We start from the raw sequence: 12,948 nt of genomic DNA, 5'->3' as shown, positions 1-12,948 counted from the left end.
TTGAGAGCATGACATATAGCAGATAAAGATACAGGTTGTGGAAGATGAAGGAGGAGAATTACAGCCACTGTCAAGAATTTAACTTAGTTATTAGAAAGAACAATTGCAATTTGCAAGACATTGACTATAAAGCTCTGATATATATACCATAAATGTTTTTTAGTGAACAATTGAAAAGAAGGCTATTTCCTAAAGGAAAATAATTGTTTCACACTACTTCACACAACGTTCATACAAAATGTCCACATTTTTTAAAATTGTGCACACTTTACACATATTGTGAAAGAGTGTGAATACAGTACGGTGTTAAACAATCAAGGTTTGTTCATATATAATACTTATTGATACATTTGTGTGGCATATATCAAAGTATCTATAATCTTATAAACTGCACAACATAAACTTCCGATGAAACCTGCTAATCCAAATCCACCTGCTCGCCTCTAGTTAAGAGGGCAAAGATGCAACTGTTCATTGACCTTTAGTTAAATAGCTGCATTATTTCATAGAGAAATTCTATTGACACAATTTGTCTTACAAATTCTATGACAATTTTGGAGTGGTTAATTGTGAGTTATAGAGAAAAAATTGTAGTCATTGAAGAACTCTATTCCATACATAAATAACTGAAATCTATTTGAAAAAGAAAATTCAATAAAGTTATCATTACTTTTTACATACAATACATTAATGCAGGCTGCTAGCCGGTCCAACGTACATCAAAACAAGAAAGAAAAAAGGTAGTAGCACACTACGTTACACACACAACAAGAAAAAAAAGCTCAAAAAAGCAGAGAGTAAAAATGTGTGTGTATATATATATTCTAGGAAGACATCTATCCAGCTAATTAAATCAATCCCCTCACCAGTTTTCTCATTCCGAAGGTCTTCATGAACCAATCTTGATTCCTTGCACTAACAGTGTGCCCAATAGTCACTCCAACAACTAGTCCAAATCCATACCCAATCAAAACAATTTTCCAACCAAACTGAAATGGAGACCCCAAATCTTGACTCTTTTCAAGAGTTGAAGGTGAAGGTAGTGAAACCTCAGAATTCTTACATTTCTTTGTCAATGGGCTTCCACACAATCCTGGATTTCCTTCAAATGAATTGCTTGGAAAAGTATTAAATTGTTTTCCTTGTGGTATAGGTCTCACGAGATGATTATGAGAAACATTGAAGTATTCCAAGAAAGTAAGTTGCGTTAGCTGTTGTGGAATTTTCCCAAAGAGCTTGTTTTGAGAAAGGTCTAGTGATTCCAAATCTACAAGGTTTCTTAAACTTTGTGGGATGTGGCCAATGAGAAAATTATTGGAAAGATTGAGCAAACGAAGGTCTTTTAAATTTAAATTTCCAATAGATTCTGGAATATTTCTGAAAAATCTATTACTTGAGAAATTAAAGGCCGTAAACAATTCTTGGACCTTCTTATAATCCGTGACCACTCCTTTGTTTGTCATCATCATTGCATAATCATACTCAAGACCCCATGAGTAATTGTGAAAATTGTTTCGTAAAATGAAGGATGAATTTACTTGAATATATGTTAAGTGGTTTGCATGGTCAAATCTGGAAGAATTGGAATATTGAAAGAATTTTAATGGTAAACTTCCAATAAAACTATTGTATGAGAGGTCAAAGATTTGCAAGCTGGGAAACTTATATTTTGCTTTATGAATCTTTATTGGGCCATAGAATTTGTTGGACCTCAAAATGAGAATCTTTAAATTTGGAAGGTTTCCTAACCATGAGGGAAAAGTGTCATTGAATTGGTTATTACTGAAATCAAGGGCCTTCAACATTATACACTTGGCCAAAGATCTTGGTAACCAACCTTGAAACTTGTTTTGGCTGAAGTTAATTATCCTTAATTTGCTTCCATTTGTCCAAGTTTGTGGGATGCTTCCTTCGAATGCGTTCCTTCGTAAATCCAATATGAGTAGAGAATCACCAAAGTTGTGCAAGCATTGAGGAAGTGAACCACTTAAGTTGTTATTTGACAAATCAAGGACCTGAAGAGAACTCTTGTTACAAATCAACTCTGGAATTTTTCCAGTGAACGAATTTTTTGATACAAGATATTCCAAGGTGGAAAAGGATGGAATTGGAAGTGATCCTTGGAGTTTGTTAGAGGTGAGGTCTAAAATGATTAGACGGGTCCAAGGAAGAAGAATTGGATGTTGACCGAGGCTTGTAAGAAAGTTGTAAGAAAGGTCGATAACCTCTAAATTTTCTTTACTCATGTTCCAAAACCATTCTGGTACTTGACCATGAATGTTGTTGGTGCCTAGGTCTAGCCATACTAGTTCATCTTGGCTTGCTAGGAAGTCTGGAAACTCGCTCAAGTTGAACAAATAGAATCCTAAATTTTGGAACTTCTGAAGAGTTGTATTGGCAGTTGTTTCACTTATAATTAATGAAACTCCACAATCAGATAGATGCAAGGAAGTCAGTTTTTTGAGCTTACCAAACTTGTCAAACTCCAATTTGCCAGTAAAGTTGTTCAAGGAAAGATCAAGAAATTCAAGATTCTCAAGGTTAAAGATTGAGCTTGGAATCTGGTCTGCAAGGCGGTTGCCCGCAAGGTGCAAGACAGATAATTTAGTGAGGTTCATAAGCCTAAAAGGGATCTGGCCATTGATGAAATTTTGATATAGATAAAGGTCAGTCAGCTGGGTTAGGTTTGCGAGTTCAAAAGGGATTTTACCAGTCAGTTCATTTTGGGCAAGGTTTAGAGAAGAAAGTTGGATGAGGTTGCCAAAGGAAGATGGAATGTCGCCCTTGAAAGTGTTATGCGAAAGATCCAGAATTTTTAGATGCATGAGGTTACCAAGTGAAGATGGAATGTGGCCCTTGAAAGTGTTAACTAAAAGATCCAGAATATTTAGATGCGTGAGGTTACCAAGTGAAGGTGGAATGTGACCCTGGAAAGTGTTAAATGAAAGATGCAGAAAATTTAGACGCGTGAGGTTACCCAGTGAAGTTGGAAGGAACCCAGAGAAGTTGCACCTCCTCATATCAATTTTAGTCAAACAGCCAAGATTTCCTATTGAAGCTGGTAGCTTACTTGAGAAACTTGTGTGCGCGAGGATCATTTCCTCAAGGGGACTACTCCGTTGAAAGTCAGGAAGATAACCTGTGACACCTGCATTGAATTGCACATCAAGAACTCGTAAATTTGGAAGCTTAAAGATGCCTACTGGAAATTCCCCATGTAATTTGCAGTCATGGAGACGAAGGGACCACAAAAAAGACAAATTTGCCAAGATATTAGGCACAATGGAGATTATGTTCACCCAACTCAAATCAAGCTTTTCTAGGCGGGTTAAATTTTCAACTAGATGTCCTAGACTTGGCTTCTTGATTTCCAAACTGTTCAAAGATAGATCGAGGGATGACATTTGGAACAATGGTGAAAATTCTAATGGGATTTGACTAGAAAAAGAAGAATAAGAGAGATTGAGATATGTTAGTTTGGATAGATTGGAAACTGTGGATGGAATTTGAGATTGGTTAAAATGATTGTCAGCAAGATTAAGCCTTTGGAGATGAACAAGATTGAAAAGGCTGTTGCTAGAGTTAATAGAACCGTAGAGAGCTGCTATTGAGGTCAAGACCAATGACATGGCCCGTGAACTCATCACACTCTACCCCATCCCATGAGCAGCAGTCACTGTTGTTTCCTTCTGATGTCCAGGAAGCAACCTTGGGATAAGCTGATGGATCGAAGGAAATAGATTTCTTGTTGATGATGACAAAGGTTTCCTTAAATTGCAACAAGTAAGACCTTTCGTGACCGTGGCAAAGAGGCTGCATGGAGGAAAATGAGTGAGTGGCTATGTGATGAAACATTGAGAGGAAAGAAAGAAAGTACACAAATTTCAAACGATACAAAGAGGACGCCATGGCTTTTGTCTAAATTAACCATGTTTTTTCGCCCTTATATAAGCAAGGAATGCAAAAAAGTATAAAACCCATTAATCGTAAAAAAAAAAAAAAAAAAAAAAAGTACCAAACCCGTTATCTCAATAAAAAAAAAGGAAAAAAAGGAAAAAAAGAGAGAAACTTTAATACAATCCGTTTGGTTGCCTTCCCACTTCTTTAACTTAGTGGGCGTAATATTTTTTGATTTTTTATTGATAGAAATCGTGGATATACTAATTGCATTGTCAATTTCTGTGTTCGTCGGTAAGTTTCCATTGCTTCTTCTTGTTCCCCGGTTTTATACTTTAAAGTTTAAACCACGTTTTTCAATGCTATACCCCATGGTCAATGTGCGTTAGGAAGCAAGCACAACCGGAAATTCTAGGTTTATGGAGTTGCCAACGTGTCCATTTGAGAACAACTTATTTAACTTTTTGTTAATATCATTTTGTTAAAAGTGTGTTAAAGTATATTTATATCTTGAAAAAAGTAGAGAAAAACAGAAAAAAAGTGAGAAACAAATACAGAAAAAAGTGAGAAAAAAATGAAGTTTAAGAAAACTGTACATAAACTATTGTTTGGTCAATTTTTTGCCAAAACCTTTATAGTACAAATGTCATATGTGGGTTCTAATTAACTCAACTAATAAAATTTTTTGTCCAATTGATATCTTGGTTGGATAGTAAAGTTAAAAAAAATAAAAAGTCGCTTATCATAGAGATAAGTTAGTACATTTGTTTTTGACATGTTTTTTTATCTTTTGGATTCATAAGTATCATTACTGGGAATCAATTCAACGTTTCAACATTCAAACTAAGGATGTCAAATTTCAAGGTAAGATTTTATTTTACAATTTTTTACTTTAATTGTTTTTCTCAGATAATTTTTTGTTTGGTTCCCAAGAAAAAAAATTATGTAATAAATAGAAGCAGGCAGGTATTGGTATGGTAGCCATTCTTGGCTTGTGGGCCTGTGGCTTCTATCTTAAGCCCTTAAAATTTAAAAGTATTTCCGAAACTATATTGGGAGTGTAATTAAGTTTCTCCGAATATGAGTTTGAATTAACAAAATGAAACTTGGAGCACCTGCCATTGTTTCCTTCGATTTATTACATTTTATTTTCTAAAGCACTACAGAAACTAATAGTTTTCTGTTACCTGTGTAATGATAACAACAGACTTTGAAAGATTATCCTGATACAGATTAATCATTATAGTATTAGTTGCAACTTACATCTGCCTAGGAAGATTATCAACCAGTTAGTTGACAGTCTTCAATTCTGTTGTTTGATCGATCCAATATTATTGTTCTTAATCATTAATGAATTATGTAAAAAAAAAAAAAAAATGCGACCCATGCGAATTCACACCTCGGCCCCCCCTGAAAATTTCAGAATTTGGCTCAAATTGTTAAAGCAATCCAAGAAAATCCAAGTAATTTAATCGGTACAAAAAATCTTTTTTTTTTTTTAATGAAAGACCAAAAAAACAAACACAAAAAAAACTATGAGATGGCCCATTCCCCAGCCCTCCAAAGAAAAAATCCAAATTAGGTGTGTGAAGTAAAATTATTTGAATCATTAGTTTGTGTGTGAGTGTATTCATTTTTTGAGATTACTACATTTGTTAATCACAACAAAATCTAGGTGTGTGAAGTAAAATTATTTCACTCACAAATGCGTAACACTAATCACGCCCTGAGGTATTTTTGTGATTGAAAAATGTAGTAATTTTAAATTATAATAAATGCAAATCATTAGCTTTTATCCAAATAAATAGAAGAGTCTTTGAGCATATGTAAGCTCGTGCTCAAAGGCTAGTTTTTTTTAACAAAATATCACAACACCAAATATCACAAATAACTAAAAACTAAGACCAGTTTTTATCAGTTTTTCAAAAAAACCACTACACCATAAATAAATAAATAAATAAAAACCACTACAAAGTGGTTAAGCCATCCTCCATATTAAATTCATTTTGGATTTTCACGATTGTGGAAAGGACTATCAAAGTGTGAAGACTGAAGAGGGGTATTGGCGTAATGCTCAAGACATGATGTATGCATTTTTCAATGAATTTAAGTAATAATTAAATTTTACATAAATATTTACATGTGATGTGTACTCTCTTTGTCATAATTTCTATTTTTCTTGATCAAGGTTGCTTTTGATTTTTTTTTAAAAAGCATTCTCTTTGTCAAATCCCATTCGATCAGAAACATATATGAAGTCTCTTAGCTTTACCAGTGGCCCATGTGCAACACCAAACTGCAGTCTCATCGTCATGGTGTTCCAAGTAGGATTAGGATTAGATTAGAAGAAGGGAGTGACCAATGGCACTACGGTTGGTGGACCTTGTGGTGGCGCAGTGTGGTTGTATCTTGGAAGCGATACAAAAATATTTTACTGTCGTGGATGTCAATGGTGACACGGCAGTTTGAGTAGCAATAGCGACATCGAGACTAAAGAAATCTTGAAGTGCCAGCCAGTGAGTACTAGCGAGTGGCTTGAGGGTGCAAGTTTCGCCACAGATTCGTGCACCATTACTCAGCAAAAACAAAAATATTTGTGTACCATTCAATTTCATATTTTGTAATGCTATATTAGTATTATATATTTGATACTTTATTTTTCTTTTTTCCCTTATGTTTGGTTGAGGTTGTTCATAGTTCTTGCTTTTCAAATACTTATCATTTTTGGTGTTTTTTTTTGGAGGGGGGGGGGGGGGGGGATAAACTATTATCTTTGTAAATACTTATTTCCTTTTGGTATAAGTTGTTTTTTATGCGTGGTTTGAAATTATGTTTAGTTAAAGTTGTTTTTTTTTGCATGTTCGTGCTGTTCTGGGGTGATTGATGAAATCTTGGGGAAATTGTTGTCATTTGAAATTTTGACGACTAGACGAGACATTGGTTCAGTGGATTTCAAAGAGCAGGGTTAATTTCAGTGGGCAGACGTTGTAGCATCTCTTTTCACCATGGGATGCACTACTAAGGCTGGAAATGCAATTGAATGGTCTTTGTAGGATTCTTTTGCCCATATCCCATAGATGTTACCGATGTAATCAAAACTTGAGAAACTGCATTTTCTTGCTAAAAAACTTTAAGGGTAAACTTTCTAAAGTTTTTTTTTAATGATTTATCATTCAAGTTAGATAATACTAGTCTTTGAGTACGTGCTCATGTGCATGCTTAGAGGCTCTTACGCTTTTTTGGGTAAATATTAATAATTTGCATCCATAATAATTAAGGATTACTATATTTTTCAATCATCAAAAACTTAGAGGTGTGATGAGTCTGATGTGTTTGTGGGTGAAATAATTTTTTTATCACACTTTATGATTGGAAAATATAGTAATTTCAAATTATAATAGATGCAAGTTATTAATATATACCAAAAGAAAAAAAAGAGCCATTGAGCATGCTCAGAGGTTAGTACTATATAAAATGGTTTTGTTTATTGTATATTAATGTATTTATATTTGGTTTAGAGCTTGCTTAATTGTTTGCTATTATCTCACTGAGTTTACACCATTAGCTAAAGTGTCACAATTTATGCATATCTTAAAAGAAAAAAATATGCAAGATTCAGAAATTGTAATTCAATCTTTTATCTCAAATGCTGAAATTATAAAATGTTAAACCGCATAAAAGGGTTAAAAAATGTGAATTTAAGCAAATAGATATTATTTCCTTAAAAAATATCCTAAAATTTGACAATTTGGACAATTTTGTCCGATTGTTTAACTAAGAATATATATATATATATATATATATTTTACTTAAAATTTTTATTATATTTATCTTGGCCCCCAGGAATAATTCCTGATTCCTCCATTGAAAAGAATACTTGGTTGTGGAAGATGAAGGAGAAGAATCAATAGATGATAGCCATTAACGAGAATTTAACTTAGCTTTTACTTATTAGAAAGAACAATTGCGAGAAATTGACTACAAAGCTTTGATACCATAAATATTCTTAATGAACCATTGAAAAAGAGGCTATATTTTCTAAAGGAAAATGATTGATTTACACTCCTACATGTACAGTACTTGACACAATGTTCACTCAAAATGTCCATATTTTTAGAAAAGGTGGACACTTTAGAGCATTCTCATTAGCTTTTCTATAAAAAAAAAAAAAAAAAAAAGCCATTTTGACACACCAAAAATATACTTTATCATTTTAACACACCAGTTTACAATACCCCATTAATCAAATATTCTATTTTTTCCTTCAACACATTAAAATAATCTAAATTTTTTTTTACAAATATATACACACACACACACACACACACAAAATCCTCTACCACCCACACCCACACCCACACCCTCAGATCAACTGCCACAGTGCACAACCACCGACCACCACCACAATATCAACCACCAACCACCAATATCAGCCACTGCTACCAAAAAAAAAAAAAAAAAAAACTCAAACAAACATTAACCCACCAGCTTCAACCCCTACACCAAAAAAAAAAAAAAAAAAAAAAAAACACCACAACATCAACCACCACAACCCGATTTGAGACCATCCCAAATCTCACACCCACAACCTGATCAACCCACCACCTTCAACCAAAATCAGCAAACCACCATTAGAAACACTGTCACAACCACCGAGAGAGAGAGAGAGAGAGAGAGAGAGAGAGAGAGAGAGAGAGAGAGAGAGAGAGAGAGAGAGAGAGAGAGAGAGAGAGAGAGAGAGAGATCAGAGATCGGCGACGTGTGGACAGAGGAGAGATCGGCAGCTCTAGGCAAGATCGGTGGGTGGCGGCTCCTGGCGAGATCGGCGGCACGATAACGGCTTGAAGTCGGTGGAGTAGAGTGAGGATGAGAGAGGACGAGAGTGAGAGAAAAAAAATGAAAGTGACAAAGAATTAGGGAGCAACGGGAGAGATGGAGACCAGAGAGGAGAGAGAAAGTTGTTTGGTCCAAAGAGAAAAGCAAATAAAATAAGCAAAAGTAATTTTGGCATTGTTGTCCATACCGTTTCATATTTAAGGCGGTACTGTAGCGGTGTGCCAAAATATTTGGGATTTGAAATACCTGATGAGGATTGATTTTTGGTGTTTGGTGTGTCAGATGCCAATTATTTGGCATTTGGCACACCCGATGATAGTGCTCTTACACATTGTGAAAGAGTGTGAAACTGTGAATACTGTTAAATGCAAAGTAATCAAGGTCAGTTCATATTTAGTACTTATTTGATACATTTGTGTGGCATACGTAAAAGTATCTATAATCTTATAAACTACACAACATAAACTTCTAATGAAGCCTTGCTAATCCATATCCACTAGCTCATCTTTAGTTAAGTACATTACACATTCGCGGTGGGCAAAGATCCAACTATTCATTGACCTTTAGTTAGCTGCATTATTCCATAGAAAATCTTTTTTTTTTGTGGAGAAACTATTGCATAGAAAATCTATTGAACACAATTTGTCTTACAAATTCTATGACAATTTTGGAGTGGTTAATTGTGAGCTATGGAGAAAAAATTGTGGTCATTGAAGAACTCTATCCCATACATAAATAACTAAAATCAGTTTGAAAAAGAAAATTCAATAAAGTCATCATTACTTTTTACATACAATACATTAATGCTAGGCTGCTAGCCAGTCCAACGTACATCAAAACAAGAAAGAAAAACATGCAGTAGTAGCACTCTACGTTACATAACAAGGAAAAAAAGTTCAAAAAAGCATAGAGTAAAAATGTATGTACATATGTATATCCTTGGAAGACATCTATCCAGCTAATTAAATAAATCACCTCACCAGTTTTCTCATTCCGAAAGTCTTCATTATCCAATCATGATTCCTTGCACTCACAACCTGTCCAATAATCACTCCAACAACCATTCCAAATCCATACCCAATCAAAACAATTTTCCAACCAAATTGAAATGAAAAACCCAAATCTTTACTCTCTTCAGGAGTTGTAGGTGACGGTAGTGAAACCTCAGAACTCTCACATTTCTTTGTTAATGGGCTTCCGCACAACCCTGGATTTCCTTCAAATGAATTGCTTGGAAAAGTATTAAATTGTTTTCCTTGAGGTATAGGTCCCACAAGATGATTATGAGAAACATTGAAGGATTCCAAAAAAGTAAGTTCCGTTAGCTGTTGTGGGATTTCCCCAAAGAGCTTGTTTTGAGAAAGGTCTAGCGATTCCAGATTTACAAGATTTCTCAAACTTTGTGGGATGTGACCAATGAGAATGTTATTGGAAAGATTGAGCAAACAAAGGCCTTTTAAATTTAAATTCCCAATGGATTCTAGAATATTTCCATCAAATCTATTACTTGAGAAATCAAGAGCTATGAAAAATTCTTGGACCTTCATGTAATCCGTGACCACTCCTTTGTTTGTCATTATCATTGGATAACTATACTGAAGATCCCATAAGTAATTTTGAAAACTGTTTTGCACAACGAAGGATGAAGTAACTTCAATATATGTTAGGTTTGCACTATCAAATCTGGAAGAATTGGAAAATTGAAAGAATTTTAATGGCAAACTTCCTGTAAAACTATTGTACGAGAGGTCAAAGATTTGCAAGCTGGGAAACTTATATTTTGCTTTATGAGTACTTACTGGGCCATAGAGTTTGTTGGACCGCAAAATGAGAAGCTTTAAATTTGGAAGGTTTCCTAACCATGAGGGAAAGGTATCATTGAATTGGTTATTACTAAAATCAAGGGCCTTCAGCATTGTACACTTGGCCAAAGATCTTGGTAACAACCCTTGAAACTTGTTTTGGCTGAAGTTAATCATCATTAATTTGCTTCCATTTGTCCAAGTTTGTGGAATACTTCCTTCGAATGTGTTCCTCCGTAAATCCAATATGAGTAGAGAATCACCAAAGTTGTGCAAGCATTGAGGAAGTGAACCACTTAAGTTGTTAATGGACAAATCGAGGACTTGAAGAGAACTCATGTTACAAATCAACTCTGAAATTTTTCCAGTGAATGAATTGTTTGATACATGATATTCCAAGGTGGAGAAGGATGGAATTGGAAGTGATCCTTGGAGCCTGTTAGAAGTGATGTCTAAAATGGCTAGACGGGTCCAAGGAAGAGGAACTTGATATTGACCGAGGCTAGTAAGAAAGTTTTCAGAAAGGTCGATAACCTCTAAATTTTCTTTACTCACGTTCCAAAACCATTCCGGTACTTGTCCCTGAATGTTGTTGGTCCCGAGGTGTAGCCATTTTAGTTCATCTTGGTTTGCTAGGTGGTTTGGAAACTTGCTCAAGTTGCACGAACCGAGTCCTAAATTTTGGAACTTTTGAAGAGTTGTATTGCCACTAGTTTCATTAATAATTAATGACACTCCACAATCAGATAGATGCAAGGAAGTTAGTTTTCTGAGCTTAACAAACTTGTCAAACTCCACTTTGCCAACAAAGTTGTTCGCGGAAAGATCAAGAACCTCAAGATTTTCAAGGTTAAAGATTGAGCTTGGAATTGGGCCTGTAAAGTAATTTCCCGCAAGGCCCAAGGAAGATAATTTGTGAAGTTCATAAGCCCAAAAGAGATTTGACCCCAAAGATGATTATAATATAGAAAAAGGTGAGTCAGTTGTGTCAAGTTTGCAAGCTCAAAAGGAATTGAACCATTCAGTTCATTTTCGGCAAGATGCAGAAAAGAAAGTTTGATGAGGTTTCCAAAGGAAGATGGAATCTGGCCCTCGAAAGTGTTAAGTGAAAGATCAAGATAATTTAGATTTGTGAGGTTACCAAGAGAAGATGGAATTAACCCAGAAAAGTTGCACCTCCTCATATCAATTTTGGTCAAAGAGCCAAGGTTTCCTACTGATGCAGGTAGCTTGCCTGAGAAACTTGTGTTTGCGAGGATCATTTCCTCTAGGGGACTCTTCCATTGAAAGTCAGGCAGACAACCGGTGAGACCTTTATTTTTCCGCACATTAAGAACTCGTAAATTTGGAAGTTTAAAGATGCCTACTGGAAATTCCCCGTGCAATTTGCAGTCATGGAGATGAAGGGAAGTTAAAGAAGACAAATTTGCCAAGATATTAGGCACAATGGATATTATGCTCACCGTGCTCAAATCAAGATTTTCTAGGGAGGTTAAATTTTCAACTAGATGTCCTAGACTTGGATTCTTGATTTCCAAATGGTTGTAAGAAAGATCGAGGAATGACATTTGGGACAATTGTGAAAATTCTAATGGGATTTGACCAGAAAAAGTAGAATTAGAAAGATTGAGATATGTTAGTTTGGATAGATTGGAAACTGTGGATGGAATTTGAGAGTGGTTAAAATGATTGTCAGCAAGATTAAGCCTTTGGAGATGAACAAGATTGAAAAGGCTGCTGCTAGAGTTAATTGAACCGTAGAGATAGCTGCTATTGAGGTCAAGACCAATGACATGGCCATTGCTCTTATGACACTCTACCCCATCCCATGAGCAGCAGTCACTATTGTTTCCTTCTAATGTCCAGGAAGCAACCTTTGGATAAGCTAATGGATCAAAGGAAATAGACTTGTTGTTGTTGATGATGGCAAAGCTTTCCTTAAATTGCAACAAGTAAGACCTTTCGTGACCATGGCAAAGAGGTTGCACAGTGGAAAATGAGGGAACGACAACGAGATGAATCGTTGAGAGGAAAGAAAGCAAGTACACAAATTTTAAACAATACAAAGAAGACGCCATAACTTAAGTCTAAATTAACCATGTATTTTCGCTCTTATATAAGCAAGGAATGCAAAAGAAGTATTTTATTAGTTCGAATCTTCCCTTCTGTTGGAATGATTGTTAGACATTTCATATTCTCCTCAACAAATGTCCCAAACCCATTATCTTTAAAAAACTGAGAAACTTTAAAACAATCCATTAACTTTAAAAAACTGATAGCTTTAATTCACTTTTGGAAAAGTTGCCTTCCCTAAGATTTCAAAAGGTCACTTCTGATTCTTTTGTTCTTATTATATGTTCTTATAGGGAGGAAAAAAAAAAAAAAAAAAAGTTGCCTTCCCACTTCTTTAACT

The 12,948-nt window shown here is 35.0% G+C and overlaps 2 pseudogenes; both read right to left on the bottom strand.

Annotated features, from left to right (window-relative positions):
- Positions 1-762: 762 nt before the first annotated feature.
- LOC142622760 (receptor-like protein 7) lies at positions 763-3,898 on the bottom strand (annotated as a pseudogene).
- A 5,613-nt stretch (positions 3,899-9,511) lies between these two features.
- On the bottom strand, positions 9,512-12,199 carry LOC142613753 (uncharacterized; annotated as a pseudogene).
- Between the last annotated feature and the right edge of the window lie 749 nt (positions 12,200-12,948).

Source organism: Castanea sativa, chromosome 1 (genome assembly GCF_040712315.1).
Source record: "Castanea sativa cultivar Marrone di Chiusa Pesio chromosome 1, ASM4071231v1".
NCBI classification, from domain to species: Eukaryota; Viridiplantae; Streptophyta; class Magnoliopsida; order Fagales; family Fagaceae; genus Castanea; species Castanea sativa.
Note: the sequence above shows the minus strand (reverse complement) of the source record. Positions and strands in the feature narration are given on the sequence as shown.